The sequence below is a fragment of the Eriocheir sinensis genome, chromosome 22, assembly GCF_024679095.1.
Source record: "Eriocheir sinensis breed Jianghai 21 chromosome 22, ASM2467909v1, whole genome shotgun sequence".
Lineage (NCBI taxonomy): Eukaryota > Metazoa > Arthropoda > Malacostraca > Decapoda > Varunidae > Eriocheir > Eriocheir sinensis.
This window is the reverse complement of record NC_066530.1, coordinates 14,838,193-14,861,135: the sequence shown is the minus strand read 5'-3', so window position 1 is coordinate 14,861,135 and position 22,943 is coordinate 14,838,193. Positions and strand designations below refer to the sequence as shown.

General features: G+C 41.1%; 1 long non-coding RNA gene across 1 annotated transcript in view; it reads right to left on the bottom strand.

Annotated features, from left to right (window-relative positions):
• LOC127002123 (uncharacterized) overlaps positions 1–22,943 on the bottom strand; it is a 142,522-nt gene that overhangs the window by 48,719 nt on the left and 70,860 nt on the right. The window contains exon 3 of the long non-coding RNA XR_007755758.1: positions 12,294–12,337. This is a non-coding gene — a long non-coding RNA (uncharacterized LOC127002123). The remainder of the gene's footprint in view (positions 1–12,293; positions 12,338–22,943) is intronic.

The window sequence follows — 22,943 nt, the reverse complement described above, 5'->3', positions numbered from 1 at the left end:
ATATTCCCGTTGTGTTCCCGGCCGTACGAGAGAGCACAGCACGTTTTATGAGGGTTCACGCATTTGTCCCTCACCTGTCGCGGGGTCTGGCTTTCCTTCACCCATGTCTCAGTTTTAGGAGTTCCGAAAGGGCAGAATGAGTTTAAGGGTGAGGCGTACACTAAAAGTCGGTTGTATAGTTCATGAGAGAAAGAGGCGTCATTCACTCATTGTTTTGTCCTAATGTCGTGGGGTCTGGCTTTCCTTCACTCATGTTGCCATTTTAAGAGTTACGAGAGGACAGTTTTAGCTTTTAAGAGTGAGAGGCACGGTATAAGTCAAGGCGTTTTAGAACTTATGACTCGTGTGAGAGAGAGGCGTCATTCAGTCATTGCTTTGTCCTTATGTCGCGGGGTCTGGCTCTCCTTCACTCACGTATCACTTTTAAGAGTTACGAGATGACAGGTTTAGCTTTTAAGAGTGAGAGGCACGGTATAAGTCGAGGTGTTTTAGATTTCATGGCTCGTGTGAGAGAGAGGCGTCATTCACTCACCTCATTTTGCCCCTCTGTCGCTGTGTCTGACGTTCTTTCACTCCTGTTTTGGTTTGAGTTACGAGATGACAGGATTGGCTTTTAAAGTGTGCAACGTGTAGTAAAAGTCAAGGCGTTCTTTCATTGTTGCGTTCGTCTTTCATGTCTTCCTATACACATTCCTTCCACCTCTTTCCCGGTCACCCTTTCCTCTGTCTCCCCTGTACTTCCACTCTGCATATGTCCGTCCATGTAAAATTCAAAGGGTCAGTCTTCGATTCCTGCGTCATCCGAGAACACTTTATCACCTGGCTCATGACGTTCCTGCCGACCGTTCGTTATTTATGGCGTGCTATCAAGTCGTTTATTACGTTCCTTGGTTCCGCCGCCTCGCACAACAGCTACAGCGCGAACGTCGTGAGGAATGTCATCGATATATAAAACTTTCCTCATATATCATTAAAACTTCTCCCCTTGTAACGTGTTTTCTCCGTCCCGCGACTTTCAATGGCCGAGTATCAGATTTCAGGACCTAAATTATAGACAAGAAACGTGATCGAGAAATAATGGTTTGCTCATATTTCATTAAACTTCTTCCTCCATAATTTATTTTCTCCGTCTTGCGAGTTACAGGAGGAGAGAAGCAAGGCGTAATCAGACACTAAGGGGTAGGAGGGGTGGAGGGTGCCTTTCAGAATGTTATCGATGTATATTTGCACCGTAGTGAAATTCATCTCTCCTGTGACGAGCTACATCAAGACGGAAGTACCAATACAACTCTACACCTTGACTTACTAAGGGATAGGAGGGGTGGGGACTCAGCAACGTTGCCAGATTATCGTACACAGCTGCTTATGTTTCCCGACTTCCTACCCCCAAATTGTCTTCTGGGCTCCAATAACGAAACTCATTTATAGTTATCGTTAAAAGAGTTAGATCCTAATGTTTTTGGCAATAGTTAGGTGTCAGAAACCGGTAAATACTATGCTCTGAGTATGATAATATGGCAACGGGGGTGGGGAGTGATTTCCAAAATGTTATCGAAGACTGCCCCTTTGAATTTTACTTGGACGGACGTATGTAAAATGGAAGTACAGGGGAGAAAGAGGAAAGGGTGACCGAGAAAGAGGTGGAATGAGTGTATACAGGAAGACACGAAAGACGAACGCAACAATGGAAAGAGAAAACAAACAGAAAGACAAAAAAATGAAAATGAAAATAGAGCAGGAGAAAGAAAAGGAGACCAAGAAAAAGGTGGATATATTGTGTAGTGAAATTCATCTCTCCTGTGACGAAGTACATCACGGGAGCGCCAATATAACTCTACACCTTGACTTCTTACTTTTTGTGTTTGTCTTTTGAATTTTGGGGGGGACGCAGGAGGTGGTAGAACAGTGGTAGGGGTGGAGAACGTATTGATGATTGATGTGATGATGGTAATGGGTATCAAATGGAAATGGTAATGGACAGATAAGAGAATCATTTTGTACTTTTTATTCTCATTCCAATACATCACTAAGTTTGTCTTCTCTTCCTACAGTATAGAAACACCTACTCCTCTTTATTTTCCCTGACTAAGATAAAATAAAACGAGAGAACTTTTAGACAGATCAAGGCTTTTTTCTTATATTTTTTACACTTCATTCCAATACATCACTAAGTTTTCAGTCTCTTCCTACAGTATAAAAAAAAAAAACTACTCCAATTTATTTTCCCTAAGATGAAATAAAACGATAGAATTTTTAGACAGACCAAGGCTTTTTTCTCATATTTTTCACACCTCATTCCAATACATCTCTAAAAAGTTTGTCTTCTCTTCCGACAGTACAAAACACCTACTCCTATTTATTTTCCCTGACCAAAGATGAAATAAAACAAGAGAACTTTTAGACAATTCAAGGCTTTTTTCTCATATTTTTCACACTTCATTCCAATACATCACTAAGTTGTCAGTCTCTTCCTACAATAAAAAAAATTAAAAAAATACTATTATTTATTTTCCCAGAGTAAAGATGAAGTAAAACAAGATAACTTTAAGACAGATCAAGGCTTTTATCTCATATTTTTCACACCTCATTTTAATACAACACTAAGTTTGTCTTCTCTTTCTACAGTATAACAAGAACTACTCCTATTTATTTTCCCTGACCAAAGATGAAATAAAACAAGAGAACTTTTAGACAGATCAAGGCTTTTTTCTCATATATTTCACACCTCATTTTAATACATCACTAGTTTTGTCTTCTCTTCCTACAGTATAAAACAGCTAGTCCTATTTATTTTCCCTAACTAAGATTAAATAGAACCAGAGCACTTATAGACATGTCATTAATTTTTTCTCACATATACTTCACACAATGCTTCACAACGAAATATTAGGCGACGGAAAAGACACTTGGCACTTTCTCAATAACGATCCAATGGTTTCTCTGACTAAAACTAAATGCAACAAGTAAGCTTTGAGAGAATAATCGTAACAGCTATCTTCTCACACCCGTCCTTCCCCACCAAGGCATCAGGAACACAGGTAAGCTATTTCCCACACAGGTGTCCTATTAAACAACCCAACATTTTCCCGCTACAGCATCAGCCAATCCCACACAGGTGATGGACTAACACCTGCCGTCCGCGCCCACAACATTCCCGAGTAATATATGCATCACACGCGGCCCGGGTTTATAAATACCTTGAATAACCTTGTGTCTTACGTGGACGTGTTAACTACTTTTGGGGTGGAGCGTGGAAAGTGAGAGAAAGGGAAGCATGTAATGATGGAGAGGTTTTAGGAAGGAAGAATACTGAATAAAGACAGAAGAAAAGAAGGAAAGCATTAGAGATTTTGGACAGATTATCTATTTTTCGATGCAACAGGTAAAGTGAGACGAAGGGAAATACATAAGAGTTTTGGGGAATGGAGAAAAAGTGAACAATGAGCAAGGAGAAGAGCACTTAATAATAGTTTTGGGGAAGATAAATAAAATAGACAAAGACCTAAAAGAAGGGAAAGACATAATAGATAGAATAATCGATTTTGGGATATGAGAAATACTGAACAAAGACCACAACCCCCCCCCCAAAAAAAAAAAAAAAAAAAAACCAACTGGAGAAAGAGGAAGCTTAACACAATCATAATAAACAGCTTTTGGGGAGAATGAAAATACTCAACTCGGGAAACAAACTTAATAAAACACATGCAGGAAACCACTTGGCAAAGGAGGAAGTTAGAACAAGAGGAGTGAACTGAGAAACAGAAGCGACGCAAGAGGAAACAAAGAGGAGGATAATAAAAGAAAACGGGGAGCAGACTGCAACAAAGGGATACACAAGAAAGAAAGAAAGAAAACGAATGAACAGGGAAGTTAACGAAGAGAACAAACACTGCATAACAACCACAATTCAATAGACAAAACAATAGACGAGAGACAATATACAGCAGCCAATAGACATGATAATAGACACCACAAGATCAACAATAGACACTTGAATAGACGCCAGAACATATGGATAATAGCGAAACCACAAAGGAAAGGGGCTTGCAGAGGACATACGTAGAATAGACAAGGGAATAGATGAAAGAATATACAATAACCGATAGACCAGAGTAATAAACACCAGGGAATCAACAATAGACACTTGAATAGACGACAAAACAAATGCTTAACAACAGAGAAACCACGAGAGAAGGTATTTGCGAAGGACATGGATACAATACCCAATAGACGAGAGAATAGACAATAGGGCATCAACAATAGACACTTGCATATACAGAATAACACGTGAACCATCAAGCAACCACAAAAAAAAAAGAAGTTAAGCAAAGGATATTAACCCCGACTGTCAACTCAACTGAATTCTCCTCCGACGCAACACACTGAGAGGGCAGAGATGGCAAACAAGTCAGGCGAATCACGGAGCAACTCTATGGATGCTGTGTGTTGCTTGTGTTGCCGCGTGAATCCTTTGAGATGCGCCCACCGGTGGTAATAAAGCGGGCAGGTGTTCATTCCGCTCACCTGGTCGTTAATAAGGCGCACACACACACACACACACACACACACACACACACACACACACACACACATACACACACACACACACACACACACACACACACCTTCTATTGTTAGCGTGAAATTTCACTCTCTCTAATCCTTTTTTTTTCCTCTTTTTCCTGTATCTTTTTTCTTTCCTCCTCCTCGTTATCTCCCTCTATCTCCTTCTTATCTCTCCCTCCCCTCCTCCGTCTACATACCATTATCAGTCAATATCGTATCTATCCTTTATCTACCTTCGTTCTGTCTCCCTTTTCTCCCTTCTCTATGTTCATTTATCTCCTCGTTATCTCATTCTGTTCCTCTTATCTCTTATTTCCCTTATTTATCTTTATTTTTCCTTTCTCTCTCCTTCTCCCCGTCATACACCACTCTCCCTTTCCTATCCTTCCATTTTCCTGCTGTTTCCTCCTCTCCTCCTCCTCCTATCTCGTCTCGCCTGACCTCCTCAGTCTCGCCTGACCTCCTCAGTCTCGCCTGACCTCCTCAGTCTCGCCTGACCTCCTCAAAGGGACAGACGTTGACCTTGCTGCTGCTGCGGCATCAAACCTTAACCTTGCTTTTCACCTCGTCTGGTGAAACGACACTTGTTATTTTGTGTGTGAATCGACTCCGTGTGTTACATTTTAACGTCACAACTTTTGAAATCCGTTCATCCACGTTTTTAATTAACCGTTACTTAAATAGGCCCGTACGCCTTCTCAGAAATCGAACGACTAACTGTGCTTGTTTACTTTTCTGATTTAGCACCACTCAACTTAATTAATTAACGTCTAACTCAGTGCTGTGACGCGTCTAACTAGTGTTTGAAGTGTTGCGAGGATTACCTTACAGTGAGAGGACTTCCCTGCTGAGCTGAGCGGTTAAGTTATATATCGACTTTTTTTGTGTTTCCTGTCTTTCCGCAGTAGGATTACAACTGCACGACCTAACACAGCACCCAGTGAAAGACGGTGAGCTTCTTGTGTCTAACTAACGTAGAAAATCTGTCACTAACGTAGAAGTACAAAGCTTGACCCGTATACCAGCACACCTGTTTTGAAAAGGAGGAAAAGTTTAATCCCCCAGAGAATTTTAATCCCGGAGGGAAAACACGTGCGGGCCCTCATAGACGCCACACCTCAAACTCTCCCGCGTGACTCGACCGATTTAAAGCCGCCTCCCTCCAGGTGTTGACCTTAGTCCACGCGGATACAAAATTCATCTTAACTGTAAAGCACAGAATTATATCGTCTTGCAACAGTAAATAAAAATTAAAAAAAAGAAGTAATCATGCCGTCCAACTATCTCAATTGCTGTAATTGTTCAAAGAAATATGCTGCGATTCATTACCAAGCCAGCGACTCGATGTGTAGGTACTGTGTCTTAGACTTACGTATTCAGGCACTACAAACAACCAACGAGGAACTACAACGCTCCAATGCGTTGATCTGGGACACCATGATGGCCTTCCCTCAACTCCCTACCCCTCATTCTTCTTCTTCTTCTTCTTCTTTCCCCCCCCATACTAAAACAGCAACCACCTCCACAAACTCATATTCTGACGTTCTGACCAAACTACATAACACCTCCTCCTCCTCTGCCTCGACTGAACCCGCCTCCATCCATAATCTTCATTCCGCCCAATCCACCTCCCTTGCTACCTCATCCCCTCCCACTCCCTTCTCCCTCCACCACCCTTGACTCCTCCCTATCCTCATCACCACTCCATCTTCCCCTTCCACCTCCAACACGATCTCCTCTGCCTCGCCTCAACCACCCCACTCCTCTGCAACGCCTGATCCCGCCGCCACCCTTACCATTCCTTCTACTCCATCCACCTCCCTTCCTACCCCATCCACCTCCATCCACAGTACCACTCCCCTTTCTCCCGCTCTCCCTTCCTCTCCCTCCAACACCCTTGACTCCTCCCCTATCCTCATCACCACTCCATCCTCCACTTCCACCTCCAACACGAACTCAACCTCCGCCTCCTCCTCCACTTCTGATACCACATCTCCCTCCATCCACACCTCACCCTCCACCCTTTCCCAGCCACCCACTACTAACACCACCACCACTTCCAAACCCACCTTAGCCCGCGCTCCCGCTTGTACCTCGCGCCCTTCCAGAAGAAATCACAAGACCATTCTACCAGCTGTCACTTGTACGAACCAGACGCTGTTTCCTGGTATGGGCAAACTAACTACTAGAGTCAATTTAGTTGGAGACAGTGTGGTGAGAGGCCAACTTACGGAGTTTTGTGGTCGGAATACGTTGACACGGCAGCGTTTCTGTATCCCCGAGCCAAACTGGACGATATTGAATCAGCTGTCGATGCAGTTTCAGTAAATGCGAAGGACGACACAGTGTATCTGATCCATGCGGAACCAACGACCTTCAGTAAACTCAAATTCTGGACCTGTTATAAAAATAACTTCAAGTAATTAGGAAATACAATACCAATTCCCATAACATAATATTCTCTGGAATTCTACCGAGAGTCAATACGTTCGCCGGATACAACAACAGTAAAGCGTACGGCGTCAACACTAGTCTAAAGCAGTTATGTAACGATGAAGGCGTAGGGTTCACGAACGCATGGCATCACTTCAACCAGCGCCCAGATTTGTTTTGGGAGGACGGACTCCACTTGAACGAGGTTGGTTCGGCGCGGCTAGGAAGGCTCCTGAACGATGCAGTTGAAAGCTTCTCGAAAGCTATTCAAAAACTGGAGGCGAGGGCAAGGCAAAGGCAACCCTTGATCAACCGAACCGTAGCGTCGATGCGGCTTGCAAGAAACTGTGTAACCAACGACGCCTCCGACAAGCGAACTCATTCAACTCAACGCGGCCAAACCAGTAGTCACATTTCCATTTTGTACACAAATGCACGCAGTCTATTACCCAAAAGGACGAAATTAGGGCGTATATTGCAACTGAGAAACCAGATGTGGTAGCCATCACAGAGACTTGGGCCAACTCTGCACATCTAGTATCTGAACTGTCATTTCCGGGTACAAAAGCTTCCAAAAAATCGAATGCACAAGAAAGGAGGAGGAGTAATTTGCTACGTAAAAAGTACGCTCCTGCCATAAAAATAGACAAACAGGATGCAGAGAATTACGACTCCGTCTATGTGGAAATAACTGCGAATAATAAGAAACTAACACTTGCGATCGTATACAGGCCTCCAAAACAACAAGCAGCCGATGACACTGCCCTGTACGAAGAGCTTCACTCTTTAACACAAAGTAAACAAGCAATAATAATTGGGGACTTTAATTGCCCTAACATTGACTGGGGACAATTGACTGGAGATCAAGAGGGTAACAGGCTTATAGAAATGGTGGAGGATTCGTTCCTCACTCAAGTTGTAACTCAACCAACAAGAGAAAACAATCTGCTGGATCTGGTATTAGTAAGCGACCCCGACCTCATTCGCGACTGTGAAGTTGGTGAAACAATTTACGGTTGCGATCACCACTTAATCCGTTTCAATGTCAACATAAGTCACAAACTCGTAGACAATCCGTCAGTGATACCAGACTACAAAAAGCAAATTTCAACCTAGCCCGTGAGCTGCTTCCTCCGCGACCTGGGACCAACTTCACCTAACCGACAATACAATCGACAACGTGTGGAACAACTTCAAAGATAAGCTTTTGGGAGTAGAAAAGGCTACAGTGCCGACGAAACCCAGGCGAGTAAATGGTGCCGTAGATCCACCGTGGATGACCAGAGAAATAAAAAGGGCGGTAAACTTAAAACAAAGGAATTATAACCTAATGAAAGAGAATGAAACGGCCGAAGCCCGTACTCATTACCACAACAGCCTCAGAGCTTGTCGCACCCTTATTCGGAGTAGTAAACGCAACTACGAAAATCAAATAGCGCGTGACATCAAGACAAACTCAAAAAAATTCTTCACATACATCAGATCGAAAAAGAAAGTAAAATCCAATATTGGTCCCCTGACAGACGAGACTGGAGCTGCAACTCAGGACAGTAAACAGATGGCCAGAATCCTCAACAGTAACTTCGCATCCGTATTCACAGTCGAGAACATCGAAACCATGCCCGAGAACCCTGACCTGCCGAGGGAATCACGCCCTGAAAATTGACTCAATATGCGACCAAGAAGTGAAAGAGTATTTGGATAAACTCGACACGAACAAGTCAACAGGACCTGACGGTTTGTCCCCGCGGTTATTAAAAGAGCTTAAACAACAAATACTTCAGCCACTCACTAACATATTCAACCAGTCTGTTCAATTGAAAAAGGTCCCGGAAGACTGGAAGATGGCGAACGTAACACCAATTTTCAAAAAAGGAGACAAAAGCGTTGCATTAAACTACAGGCCCATAAGTTTGACATCAGTGGCAGGAAAAATACTCGAAAAGATTATTAGAGACAAACTTGTTAAGTTTCTAGAAGACAATAATGTAATCTCCGACACCCAGCATGGCTTCAGAAACAAGCGCTCCTGCCTAACGAATTTATTAGACTTCTTCCAAGGTATATATAAGAACTGGGATGCCCACATCCCCAGTGATGTTATATACCTGGACTTTCAGAAAGCCTTCGACAAGGTACCGCACGAGCGACTCCTTAAAAACTGCACTCGGGCATTGGAGCCAATCTGATCGCGTGGATAAGAGATTGGCTCACCGACAGAAAACAACGAGTACTACTCAACGGACAGCCTTCCGATTGGCTTCCAGTCACTAGTGGAGTGCCTCAAGGGTCAGTGCTGGGACCCATTCTCTTCATCATATATATCAACGACCTCGAATCAGGACTGAAATCCACAATATCGAAATTTGCTGATGACACTAAGGTGGGGGGAAAGGCCCTCACAAAGACCGACTGCGAAATCATTCAGAAAGACCTCAATCACATTATCGAATGGTCGGAAAATGGCAAATGTCCTTTAATGTTGACAAATGCAAAGTCATGCACATTGGGTCCAGAAATAGTAAACACACATACATCATGAATGGGAGACCTCTGCAAGCGATGCAGGAGGAAAAGGATCTTGAGTCACTATCAGCAGTGACCTGAAACACGCGAATCACTGTAAAAGCATACAACAAAGCCAACACTATGCTCGGGTTCATAGCGAGGAACTTCGAGTGTAAAACGCCAGACGTGATGCTATCCTTGTATAATTCCATGGTAAGACCGCACCTCGAGTATGCAGTACAGTTCTGGTCTCCTAATTACAGAAAGGACATTGATTTACTGGAAAGGATTCAACGACGCGCCACGAAAATGATACCAACCTTAAGGGCTCAACCGTACGAGGAACGACTCAAGCGACTCAATCTCTTTACATTGGAGAAAAGACGCCTACGAGGAGATATGATTCAAGTCTTCAAGTATCTAAAAAAATTCAATAACGTCGATTACTCCAATTTCTTTGAATTGCAAACCAACCTAAGAACTAGAAATAACGGTTTACCCATTCAGTCTAGTCGATGTAACACAGACATCGGAAGGAGTTTCTTTTCAAACCGAGTCATCCGTCACTGGAACAATCTTCCTTCAGAAGTAGTAAATGCGAATACTATCAACTCCTTCAAATATAGAATCGACCGTCACTTCGCTGCGTCGGGAGTAAACTGAATATTGAGTTGCTTTCATCTGCTCCTCAATATCGAGGCGCTTTCATCTGCTCCTCAATGTCGAGGTGCTTTCATCTGCTCCCCAGGCCCCAGGCTGTCGAGCAGATTAAATCACCAAAGCGGGCAACCTCGTAATGAGCCAATAGGCTTTCTGTTGCCTGCGTTTCCATGTTTCCATGTTTCCTCTTGTTCTTGCTCCTCTCTACCTATCTCATCTATCTTTATTCCTCTTTACAATCCTTTCTCCCTTCCCTTCAGTCATCTCTCTTTCTATCCTTCTTGCACCTTACCCTCTGTTTCATTCTCCTTCTCCTCCTTCTCTTCCTCTCTCGCCTCCTCTACCTCCTTCTGTTCTTCCTCTTGATCCTGCTCCTCCTCCTCCTCTCTCGTCTTCTCTACTACTACTACCTTCTCCTCCTCCTCCACTCCTACTCCTCCTCGTCTCCTGTAGTGCTTCAGATGCAAACAAAGGCGACGCAGGTGTGTGTGGACAGGTGCGTGAATGGCTAACAAAGGGGCGCGGGGGCCGGGTGAGCGCGGAGCCTCCTGTCAACACGCTGGTGAGAGGGGCGACAGGTAGAGAGGGCAGGTGCGCCACACGACAATAGCGTGACGAAGCCGTGATCACCTGATTTACGAAGTGGGGAGGAGGAGAGGGGAGGAGGGGAGAGGGGAGGAGAGGGGAGGAGGAAGGAGGGTGTGTACGTCTGTGTGTGTATGTGTGTGTGTGGGTGTGTGTGTGTGATGGGGAGGAGGGGGACGATGTGTACGTTTGTGTGTGTGTGGAGAGAGGTCCGTGTGTGCTTGTGCGCGTGTGTGTGTGTGTGTGTGTGTGTGTGTGTGTGTGTGTGTGTGTGTGTGTGTCCAGGAAGCATTTCAAGAGGCTGCAATGAACTGTTACGTGGGACAAGGGCGTGCTCAGAAGCCAGGTACAAAAGTCATGATCAGAACTCAACTCCCAAACCATGTAAACCCTAACCTCCTATTCCCTCCCGTCCTTCCCATGTCTCCTCCCGTCCTCTCCTCTTTCCCTCCCTCCCTTACACGCACGTCACGCACCGCCACCGCCCCTGCAGACCCCGAATCACGCACACACGCACGCCCTGCCGCCCTCCATCCCTCCTGACAACCACAGAGCCACGAAAGAAAGCTCTGAACTCTTTAAACTGCAAACTCTTTAAAGTGGAAAGGAAATGGGACACAGCGTTAAATGAGATAAAAGCTTCCCAACTTCTTTCTTCTCTTACTTTACCGTTGAATAAGGTTGAATAGTAGAAATTTTAAGCTGTGTATAGAGAGAATTGCAAGCTCGTATATTAAGTCTTCAGGTAACGGGAAATGGGGCACGAGGTTCTTAACTGAGACAAAAAACTTTAACTCTTTTTTTGTTTTGCTTCACCGCTAAATAAGTTGAATAGTAGTAAGTTTTGACCGTAGAGAAGGTAATTGAATGCTTTTACCTGACTTTTTCAACCTCTTCAACTAACACAAAATGGGACAGAAAATTTAACGTTCTAAAATGAGACCAAAAACTTCCCACCTTCTTTATTGTTTTTCTTCCCCGCTATAGACCTTCAGTATTAGCAAGTTTTGAATGTGTATATAGAGCAAACTGACGTCGATATTATAAGACACTCTCGCCTCTCACATCAGCTATTTCTAAAGGTCAAAGAAGGGGTCAGTCTGGTTCTAATGAGTGTTTCTTTAGGTTCACGGTACAGAAGAAGGGTCAAACTACCACCAGGGTCATAAAACTACTCTTGGAAATGCCCACAACTCATACGAAAGCCTTGTCAAATATGTGTTCTTGGGGGGTCAGTCGGGTTCTAATGAGTGTTTCTTTAGGTTCACGGTACAGAAGAAGGGTCAAACTACCACCAGGGTCAAAAAGCTACTCCTGGAAATGCCCACAACTCCTACGAAAACCTTGTCAAATATGTGTTCTTGGGGGGTCAGTCGGGTTCTAATGAGTGTTTCCTTAGGTTCACGGTACAGAAGAAGGGTCAAACTACCACCAGGGTCAAAAAGCTACTTCTGGAAATGCCCACAACTCCTACGAAAGCCTTGTCAAATTTGTGTTTTTGGGCGACGAACTGTTTTATAATGCGTCCCTGAATATCTTACCTGTTTAGAAGACGTCAGCTTACAGGAGATGGGGCCAAAACGTTCTGAAATGAGAAAAAAAAAACTTATTAATTCTAAACTGCTTTACTTCACTGATACATATGAATATTACCAGTTGTTGACTGCATAGAGAGCGAATTAAAAGGAAATGGGACAAAGCGTTTTTAAATGACCTCTCTTTCGGCCACCTCTTTGGATTCTTTTTAGGAGCAGCGAGTAGCGGACTTTTATTATTGTTTCCTTTTTTGTGCCCTTGAGCTGTCTCCTTTGTAGTAAAAAAAAAGAGAGACAAAAAGTTCCCAAGTCTTTCATTGTTATTCTCCGCGCTGTATACCTTGAATATTAGTAAGTTTTGAATGTGTATAGAGAGAGAATTGAAAGCTTCTACCTGTTAAAGCCTTCAGATAACAGGAAATGGGGGAAAGCGTTCTTAAAATTAATGAAACAAAAAGTTCCCAAGTCTTTCAATGTCATTCTCCTCCGCTGTATACCTTGAACATTAGTAAGTTTTGAATAAGTATTTAGAGAGAACTGAAATCTCTAACCTGTTAAAAGCCTTCAGGTGACAAAAAAATGGACAATGCGTTCTTAAATGAGACCAAAAATCTTACAATATGTTTTACTATCTTCTCTGTTAGTGTTAATAATTTATGACTCTATATACAGAATCTAATACACTTATCTGTTAAAAGTCTTCAGGTAACAGGAAATTAGACGAGGTGAAACGTACAGCAAGGTGATGCTAGATTAATACCTCCTCTTTCATGTCCTTCCCTTTCTTTTATATAGCATGGATAGTGAAGTTAAAAGGTATAGAGATAGTTCCAAACTCTGATACGTTGAAAGTCTGCAGCTGAAACGAGAGAACACGTGACATTCTGCAAGGTAATGATAGACTTATACGACCTCAATTATATTCTTCCCTCTTATAAAATGTCATGAATAGTGGTATTGTTAAAACGGTATAGATATAATGATTACAAACTCTGATATATTAAAGGTCTGCATATGAAGCGGGAGAAAGCGTGACATTTTGCAAGGTAATGATAGACTTATGCGACCTCCATTATATTCTTCCCTCTTTAAACTGTCCTGAATAGCGGTAATGTGAAAAGGTATAGAGATAATGATTCCAAACTTTTATATGTCAAAAGGTCTGCATATGAAACGGGGGAACACGTGACATTTTGCAAGGTAATGAAAGATTTATACCTCCTCTTTTACTTTCTTCCCTCTTTTAAATACCATGAATAGAGGTAATGTTAAAAAGGTAGAGAGATTGTGATTTCAAACTCTATATGTTCAAAGTCTGCAGCTGAACCGGGAGAGCACGTGCCATTCTGAAGGGAGGTATATTTAGACATCCCTGTTTTTCTTTCTCTCCTTCTCCGGGAAATGGCGCAAATACATGTAATTCTAAAGCGTGGAAAGTGAATATAGAACGCAACGGAGGCTGTAATTAAATAGAAATGGACCTATTAAGAGACAAGAGACGAATTAGACTAAGCGTATTGGCTGCAGCGTGGGTGGAGAGATAATTTACTTGACCTCTGTGAATGGGTGATTGTGGGAAAGATGTGATGACTGACTGACTGACCAACTGGAGCACTGACTGACTGGACTGACTGACTGGCATATTCACTAGCTTTCTGAATGACTCGCTGGTAGGAAGACTGACTAGTTGACTGAATGCATCTCTTAGGCTGACTGACATATTGGCTAAATGACGGACTTTCAAATAAATAAGATGAATATTAGCAATTGTATACTGTATAGAGAGCAATTCTTTTTTTACAGCAAAGGAGACAGTTCAAGGGCGTAAAGAAAAATATATAAAAAAAAGCCCGCTACTTACTGCTCCTGAATAGAGGTCAAAGGAGTGTCCAAAAAGAGAGGTCAATTTCGGGAGAAGAGGTGTCCTGATACCCTCCTCTTGAAAGCTTTGAATTAAAAGGAAATGGGACAAAGCGTTCTTAAATGAGACAAAAACTGAGAGGTATACTGATTAACTGTCTTACTGAATACCTTATCAACATACTTACTGACAAAACGATTAGAAGGACTGATTTTAGCATGACATATTTTTCCCAAACAACTGGATAACTGAGAGGTATACTGATTAACTGTCTTACTAAATAACTTATCAACATACTGACAAAATGATTAGGACTGATTTTAGCATGACATACTTCCCCAACAACTGGATAACTGATAGACAGGACGACAAACTGCTTAGATGACTTACTTTGTGGTTGACTGACTGGGTGACCGAATTCTTGGTTTATGTAAAGAACCAACCAGACTTTCCACAACAACACACACACACACACACACACACACACACACACACACAACATCTGCAGCGAAAAACAAACTGGCGCCTTCACAAAACCACACACACACACACACACACACACACACACACACACACACACACACACACACACACACGTACCCCCCCCTTCCCCCCGCCCCCCTCACACACATCTGACTAACCGCCGCAACACACCACACACACACACACACATACACACACGCTTACAGATTTCCTCACTCACACGCCGCTCACGCTAACGCCCCTTTCTGGCACGTTGGTAGTCACACTTTGTTGCCTTTCCTCACGCCACGCCGGACCACGCCACGCCATGCTAAGCTACGCCAAGTCAGCTGTCCGCGTCATCTTTATGGAGGTGTTGTATGGGGGTGTATGCGTTTCTATTTCTTTTGTTTTTGTTTTCTTTTTTTTTCATTTTAGTTTAGTTGTGATTTTTCTTTCTTAGTTTGGTTATTTTATTTTATTTTCTTCCGTTTTCTCAATCTATGTAATCGTTGACAATGGGGTTATTTTTTTATTCCTATTTTCTTTATTCTATCTTTGTTTGCTTTTTGTGATTTTCTTTTAGTGTCAATTTTTCTTTCTTAGTTTGGTTATTTTATCTCCTTTCTTCCGTTTTCTCAGTCTATGTAATCGTTAACAATGGGGTTATTTTTCTATGCCTATTTAATTTATTCTATCTTTGTTTTTTGTGATTTTCTTTTAGTTGTAATTTTTCTTTCTTAGTTTGGTTATTTTATTTTATTTTCTTCCGTTTTCTCAATCTATGTAATCGTTAACAATGGGGTTATTTTTCTATGCCTATTTCCTTTATTCTATCTTTGTTTGCTTTTTGTGCCTTTCTTTTAGGGTCAAATTTTCTTTTTTAGTCTCGTTGTTTTCTCCTTTCTTCCTCCTTCCTGTTTTCTTCTTTCTGAGTCTTCCTTTTTTTTCTATTCCGTTGAGAGGATTTCCCCCGTCACACATTTCTCATTATTTTCTTCGTCTCAACACTTTTTCTTCTTTTTCTTTATCATTTCTTTCGCATGATTCTTGCTTCCTTGTTCTTGGTCCATGTTCCTGATTTTCTTCTTCTTGCTTTTTTCTATCTTTATTTTAACCCAGTCGAGTTTTTTTTTACTTTTGTTTTGTCTTTATTATGGTGTTGCTTTGCCGTTTTCTTCCTTTCTTCTTCATATTTATTTTTGTTCTTTTCCTCGCCCTGGTTTTGTCTCTCCTTGTCTTCCTAACCCTCCCTTCCATTCTCATGTTTCTCCTTCACGACCTCCTCCTCCTCCTCTTCCTCCACCTCCTCCTCTTCCTCCACCTCCTCTCACTCCTTTCCTTCTAACCTCCATTTTTTCCTGTTAACCTCTTTTCTTCTCCTCCTCTTTCTCTTATCTATCCTCTTTTACCTTGTCCTCATCCTTCTTTACCCTCCTCCTCCTCCTCCTTCTCCTCCTCCTTCTCCTTATATCCTTTTCCTCTTCCTCCAGTTCATTCCTTACCAACCTTTCTTTATCACCTCCTCTTTCCCTTTCCCGTCTTTCTAATCACTGTTCTCTTTCTCCTATATCCATCTCTTCCTCATTTCCTTTTCACCTCCACTTCCGTCTCTGTCTTTCCTCAACATCCCTATTTCTTTCCTATTCTTCCTCCCCATCCTTCTCTTCCTTTACCTAATCCTCCTTCTATTCCTCACTTCTTTTTTCTCCATCTTCTTTTCTTCCTCTTCCTATCCCTTTCCTCCACTCCTCACCGTTCGTCGTACCAACCGCATCTTCCCTTCTCCCTCTTTCTCTTTCCTGTCCTCTCTTCTTTGTCCTCATTCACCTGTACCCTCCTCCCCCCTCCTCCTCTTCGTCCTCCTCCTAACATCTTTTTCACTCAGCTCCCCTCCCATGGCTCCCTCCAGTTCTCTCCCGTACTAAGGTTACAGGCCTGTTGGGAGCCATCCGGACGCCGATCACACGAGCAATTCGATATCTCCCATCACTCTCGACCCCTTTTTTTTCGTGTCTGCAGCGGAGGGCGTCTGGGCGAGGCGAGAACCCAGACAAGAGCAAGTGGCGAGAGGAATGTTACGTTACGAGACTTTGTGGAGCTGTGTAGTGTGTTGTGTTGAGGAAGTTTTTTGTAGCATTTGTTTTTTGGTGATTTTGGGATATAAGGGATGTGGAGTCTGGGCGAGGCAGGAATTCAGACAAAAAACAAGTTGGTTAGAAGAGTTCAAGGAGCTTACGTTAGGAGAATTTATGTGGGGCGGTGTGGTGTTGAAAGGTTTTTGTATGATTTGGTCCTTGTGATTTCGTGATTTGGAGCGTAGTGAGTCTGGGCAAGGCGAGAATTCCGACAAAAGTAAGTTGGCTAAAAGAAATCCAGAATCCTACGTTACGAGACTTTGCTTGTGTAGTGTTAATCCATTTTATACGATTGGATGAAAGACTATTATAACGTTTTTGTTTTGGATAGATAAGGATAACACCTCTACTTTTGGAAATATGGGGATAACATATTTAGCTTGGGAAAGGGTTTTGTGATTTGAAGCGAAAGAGGATTCGTAAAAGAAGATTATTATAGTTATCCATATTAATATTCTACTCTAATGTGTTCTTTTAGCTATTTTTATTAATACTTTACTCTCTAAGAACACTCACTCGTAAAATAATAACAACATTCCAGCCCTTTCCTCCCTGACTAAATCTACTTCCATATATATACATTAGAGGCCAAGTCTTTCCTTACAAATATTAATCATTCACTCTAAGCTATTTATTTTAGTTATCCTTTAATCATTCACTAAGAAAACACACACATAAATAATAAAACTCCAGCCCCTTCCTCCCTAACTAAATCTACTTCCATATATACACAATCGCAGGAAAGTCTTTCATAACAAATATTAAGCTGAATTTTCGTTATCTTTATCAATCATTACCCATCTAAAAACACTCACTCCTACATATTAAAATTTCCACCCTTTCGTCCCTAAATCTACTTCCACATATAAACAATCGAGGCCAAGTCTTTCTCAACATATTTTCATCATTAACTCTCAGGTGTTTTTTCGTTACCTTTATCATCATTTCCTCTCTAAGAACACTCACACCAAAATAGTAAAATTCCCGCCCTTTCCACCCTAAATCCAATTCCACATATATACACTTTCGAACCCAAATCTTTCCTAACAAATATTAATCATTAACTCTAAGCTGATTTTTCGTTATCTTTATCATCATTTACTCTCTAAAAACACTCACTCCTAAATATTAAAACTCCCCCCATTTCGTCCCTAAATCTACTTTCACATATACACAATCTATGCCAACTCTTTCTCAACGAATATTAATCATTAAGTCTAAGCTGATTTTTCGTTATCTTTATCAAACATTTCCTCTCTAAAAACACTCACTTCTAAACATTATAACTCCCGCCCTTTCCACCCTAAATCTACTTCCACATATACGCAATCGGAGCCAGCTCTTTCTCAACAAATATTAATCCGAAATCCTGCTTCTCTATTCCATTTAAACCCTGCAGCGGCGTTCTATCCACCGGTGCGCGAGGCAATCAAAGTTATGAAGATACGGACGCTGCTATGGAGGAAGGGTGCAATGAAGGGTTACCTGCCTCACCTGCGTGTATACGAGTGCAACAAGTCAGGTATTCGGTAATTAAAACTGCGAAAAGATAAAACGGCTGGACCTACAACGCAACGCTAGAATGAAAAAAATAGAACACGTAACATTTTTCTAACGTTTCCCTTTAAAATTATGGCTTGTTTGTACGTTTATCGGTATTTCCCACTATAAATAACTAATAACTTGAATGCAAAGCTAGAAAATGTAAATAAAAATAGAACACGTAACATTTTTCCGTTTATCAGAGTCTCCCTTTAAAAATTGCCACCCGTTTTTACAATTTGCCAACACTTTTTGATACCTAACTCTCCTTATAACTTTGATGCAACGCTAGAAAAAAAAAAATAGAGCAAAACATTTTTCTAACGTTTATCAGAGTCTCCCTTTATAAATTGCGACCCGTTTTTACACTTTAATAACATTACTTACAACTATAGTAACTCTTAACCAGAATGCCACGGTAGAGAATGAAAAAAAGAGTAAACAGGTAGTATTTTTCTATCGTTTATCAAAGCTTCCCATTAAAATTGTGATCCCTTCTTCTGTACTTCTGCTTATTTTCTCTGGTTCTCTATAATTTTTTGTCATCGTTTTTAAGTTTTAGCATTATACTTTACTTCCTTTATTTACTTTACCTTTACCTCATAAATCACCTCTCACCTTGAATTTAATACTCACGATACTCACACTATACTAAACACCTTGCAACACTAGCTCTGACAACCTTCTAAACCTCTATCATGGGTACGTCGGGTGTCCATTAGCATAGAACACACACTCTTTTCTGTTCCCTTTACGTTGCTGAACCTACTCTTTACTTTGAACCAACGTTGCCAGATTGTCGTACTCAGCCTCTTATCAACTTCCGACCCAAAAACTGCCTCCTGGGCCCCAATAACAAGATTCATTTATATTTATCGTTAAAATAGTTAATTCCACATTTTTCTTGGCAGTAGTTAGGCGTCAAAAAACGGTAAATACTATGCTCTGGGTAGGACAATCTGGCACCGGTGCTTCGAACTAACAATATACCCACATTCTCTTACCCCACGATATGATTCACTGTATACTAACATTCTCTATACCTGGCTATGATTCACTGTATACTAACATTCTCTATACCTGGCTATGATTCACTGTATACTAACATTCTCTATACCTGGCTATGATTCACTGTATACTAACATTCTCTATACCTGGCTATGATTCACTATAAATTATCATACTCTCAAAATAATCATTCACAATATCAATAACATTATATCCTTGCTATGATTCACTATAAACGAGCATTCTCTTAACACTCGCTTTGATTACCTTCTTATCTTCCGTCATGCGCAAGTCCGGTGTTCATTATCTCATTATACACACATTTTACCGTTCGCTTTACGTTAGTCGGCCACGCAACGCTACTTTTCATAACCTGAGCCTGACGGGACGAGATAACCTTTAGGGAGTTACTTTTCGCCTGTATTACTAAACACTTCGTCGCCCAAGTACACATATTTGACAAGGCTTTCGTGGGAGTTGTGGGCATTTCCAGGAGTAGTTTAATAACCCTGGTGGTAGTTTGGTCCTTCTTCTGTACCGTGAACCTGAAGAAACACTCATTAGAACCCAATTGATCCCCTCTTTGACCTTTAGAAATGCTGATGTGAGAGGCGAAATTGTCTTATAATACTCTCTCGTTGTTCGGTAAGGCTCGCGGGATGGAATAAGGTCTCGAGATGGACTAAGCTCCCTTCTTTTCTCTCCTTTTTCTCTTTCAGTAGGTTTGTCTCTCTCTTTCCAGTCCTCAGTTCCATTCTCCTAAATCTTGTTCACCACCACCTTCTACTATCCCTTTCCTATTCTCTGTCTATCCATCTATCTGTCTATCTATCCCTTTCTCTCTCTCCTCGTGTCCTACTTTCAACTCCTTCAACAAGAGAACTGAAGAAAAATGATACCGCTAAAATTCTGAGTTACTCCCAAACTTTCCTCTTAGCCAGGGTTTCATACGAGGAGGAGGAGCCGCTGAGATGATTTTTCTTTTTATGGTTTTCAGTTTTTAGTTTAGCTTTTTGGTTTAGGTTTATGGTATACGTTTGTGTTGTTGTTTCTCGCGTTCCTTGTATATGGCGCTAATGGAATAACATCAACAGCTTATATTACACTACCTACAGAGTGAGAAAGAGAGAAAAAAAAAGAGATACGGAGATAGATAGATAGATGGATAGAGATACATAGATCGATATATTGAGAGAGAGAGAGAGAAACCTACTGAGTTAGAGAGAAAGAGAGATAAAGAAAGAGAGCGAGCTTAGTCCATCCCGTGAGCTTTATATCTTTTTCCTCATCATTCCATTTTCTTTTATAACACTAAAATAAAGAAACAGAAGAGACAGTTGTGACTCACCAGACTTTATGAGGAAAACAAATGATATAGACAGTAAACAGGAAAATAACAGTACCAAGGGAAACAAAATATAGGAGAGTTTTTAGGCTTCAATGGAAAGAGAGGAGGGGAGAGGTGGGCCAGGACAGGTGTGCAGGGAAAAGCGGGATGGGGACAGGTAAGGGAGGACAGGTGTGGGCGTGTGTGTGTGTGTGTGTGTGTGTGTGTGTGTGTGTGTGTGTGTGTGTGTGTGGGTGTGTGTGTGTGTGTGTGTGGGTGTGTGTGGGTGTGTGTGTGGGCAGTAGGTGTTAGTCTCTTGGTGACCAAAAAAAAGTGTTGATGTTGCAGAATGAAAAAAAATCCTTTGTCTATAATGTCACAAGGTTATATTTAGTGTCTATTTTTTGTCAACTTTTTTATAATATATTTTTACTGTTTTTATTTATTTGTCTAGTTTTCCATGTGTTTATCTGTATTTTACTTAATTAGTTTATCTATTCATTCTTTTTGTTTTACTTCTTCTTCATTTCTTCTTCTTTTTCTTCTTTTCCTTTTTCTTTCTTTCTTTCTTTTTTTCTTCTTGTTTTTCTTCTCCTTCTTCTTTTTCTTCTTCTGTTTCCTCTTCATTCTCTCGCCTCTCAATCTTTTCCGTTTCGTCACTTATTTTCAACTCATTACATCCTTTCTCATTACTTACTCTCCCTTCTTCCTCCCTTTTTTCTTCTTTAAATATATCCTCTTTTACTATCTCTCTTCATGCTATTTCCTTCCTCTCATTTCTTAACTCTTTACATTCTTCCTCCATTACTCTCTTCTTCATTTCCTTTATTCTCAAATCTCTTCTTTTTAGTTATCCATCTGTTCTATTACCCTTCTTTCTCTTATTCTCTTCTTGTCTCTTTTATTTCGCTCCTTAACCTTCTACTTCCTTCCTTTATTAATCTTTCCCTTATTACGCTTCTCTTTACTATTTTTCTTGTTTTCCTTCTTTTCCAATTCACATAATTCATATATTTATCAGCTCTCCCCCTGTTATTTCCTTTCGTATCTTCGACTTTTTTTCTTTTAATTCATCCTCCTTGATTATCTCCCTCTTCTTCTTCATCATCATCTTCCTCTCCTTACTCCTTTTTCCAATTCTGTCAGTTATGTTTATGTTTCCTACTCCCATTTTCTTCATGTTTCTTTTTCCTCTTCATTTCGTACCTTTTAACTTTTTACTTTTGGTTCATTCTTCTTCATTATCTCTCCCTCCTCCTTCATCATCATTCTCGTTTATCTCCTTTTCAAACTGCATTCATTATTTATGTTTTCTCCATATCTATTTTCTTTTTCTTTTTTCTCGTATTTTTTGACTTCATACTTCTGATTCATCCTCCTTCATTATCTCCCTCTTCTCCTGTATCTTCATTTTCTTTCTCTTTTTCTTCCTTTTCAAATTGCATTCATTATTTCTGTTGTCTCCATATCTATCTTCCTTTTTTTCTCGTATTTTTTTTACTTCATACTTCTGATTCGTTTTCCTTCATTATCTCCCTCTTCTCCTGCATCTTCATTTTCTTTCTCTTTTTCTTCCTTTTCAAACTGCATTAATTATTTATGTTTATTCCACATCAATTTTCCTTTTTTCTCGCATCTTTTGACTCCATATTTCTGGTCCATTCTCCTTCATTATCTCCCTCTTCTCCTTTATCTTCATCTTCCTCTCCTTCCCTGTCTCCATTCTCCTCTCTCGCTCTCTCACGATCTCTCTCTTCAACTCGAGTGATTGACTGACGCTAAACTTCCTTCGCTTCCTAAGTACGCCGTTTCCTTATGCACTTCTTTCCTCGCTGACTGATTGCGTCTTCACCTTCCGACACAACGTACCTGATTAACGGGCAGCTAAAAACGATGATTAATGTCTCGTTGCTCACCTGGCAATTAGGGGAAGGAGGTGATTTACTGTTTATTAATATCCCTCGTCTTGTTAAATTACTCTTTTTTGTTTAGTTTTTTTTTTTTTTTGGGGGGGGGTTGGATTTGAGTTATGTGGTCAATGTGATGGTGGTGGTGGTAGTAGTAGTAGTAGTAGTAGTAGTAGTAGTAGTAGTAGTACTTCATCCTTAACTACTGATATAAAGTTTCAAAGCATAATATTTTCAAGAATCACTTAATTCAAACCTTTCCTCCTCCTCATCTTCTTTTCTCTCTCTCTCTCTCTCTCTCTCTCTCTCTCTCTCTCTCTCTCTCTCTCTCTCTCTCTCTCTCTCTCTCTCTCTCTCTCTCTCTCTCTCTCTCTCTCTCCTTCTCTCTCTCTGAAGGTACGAAAAATCCAC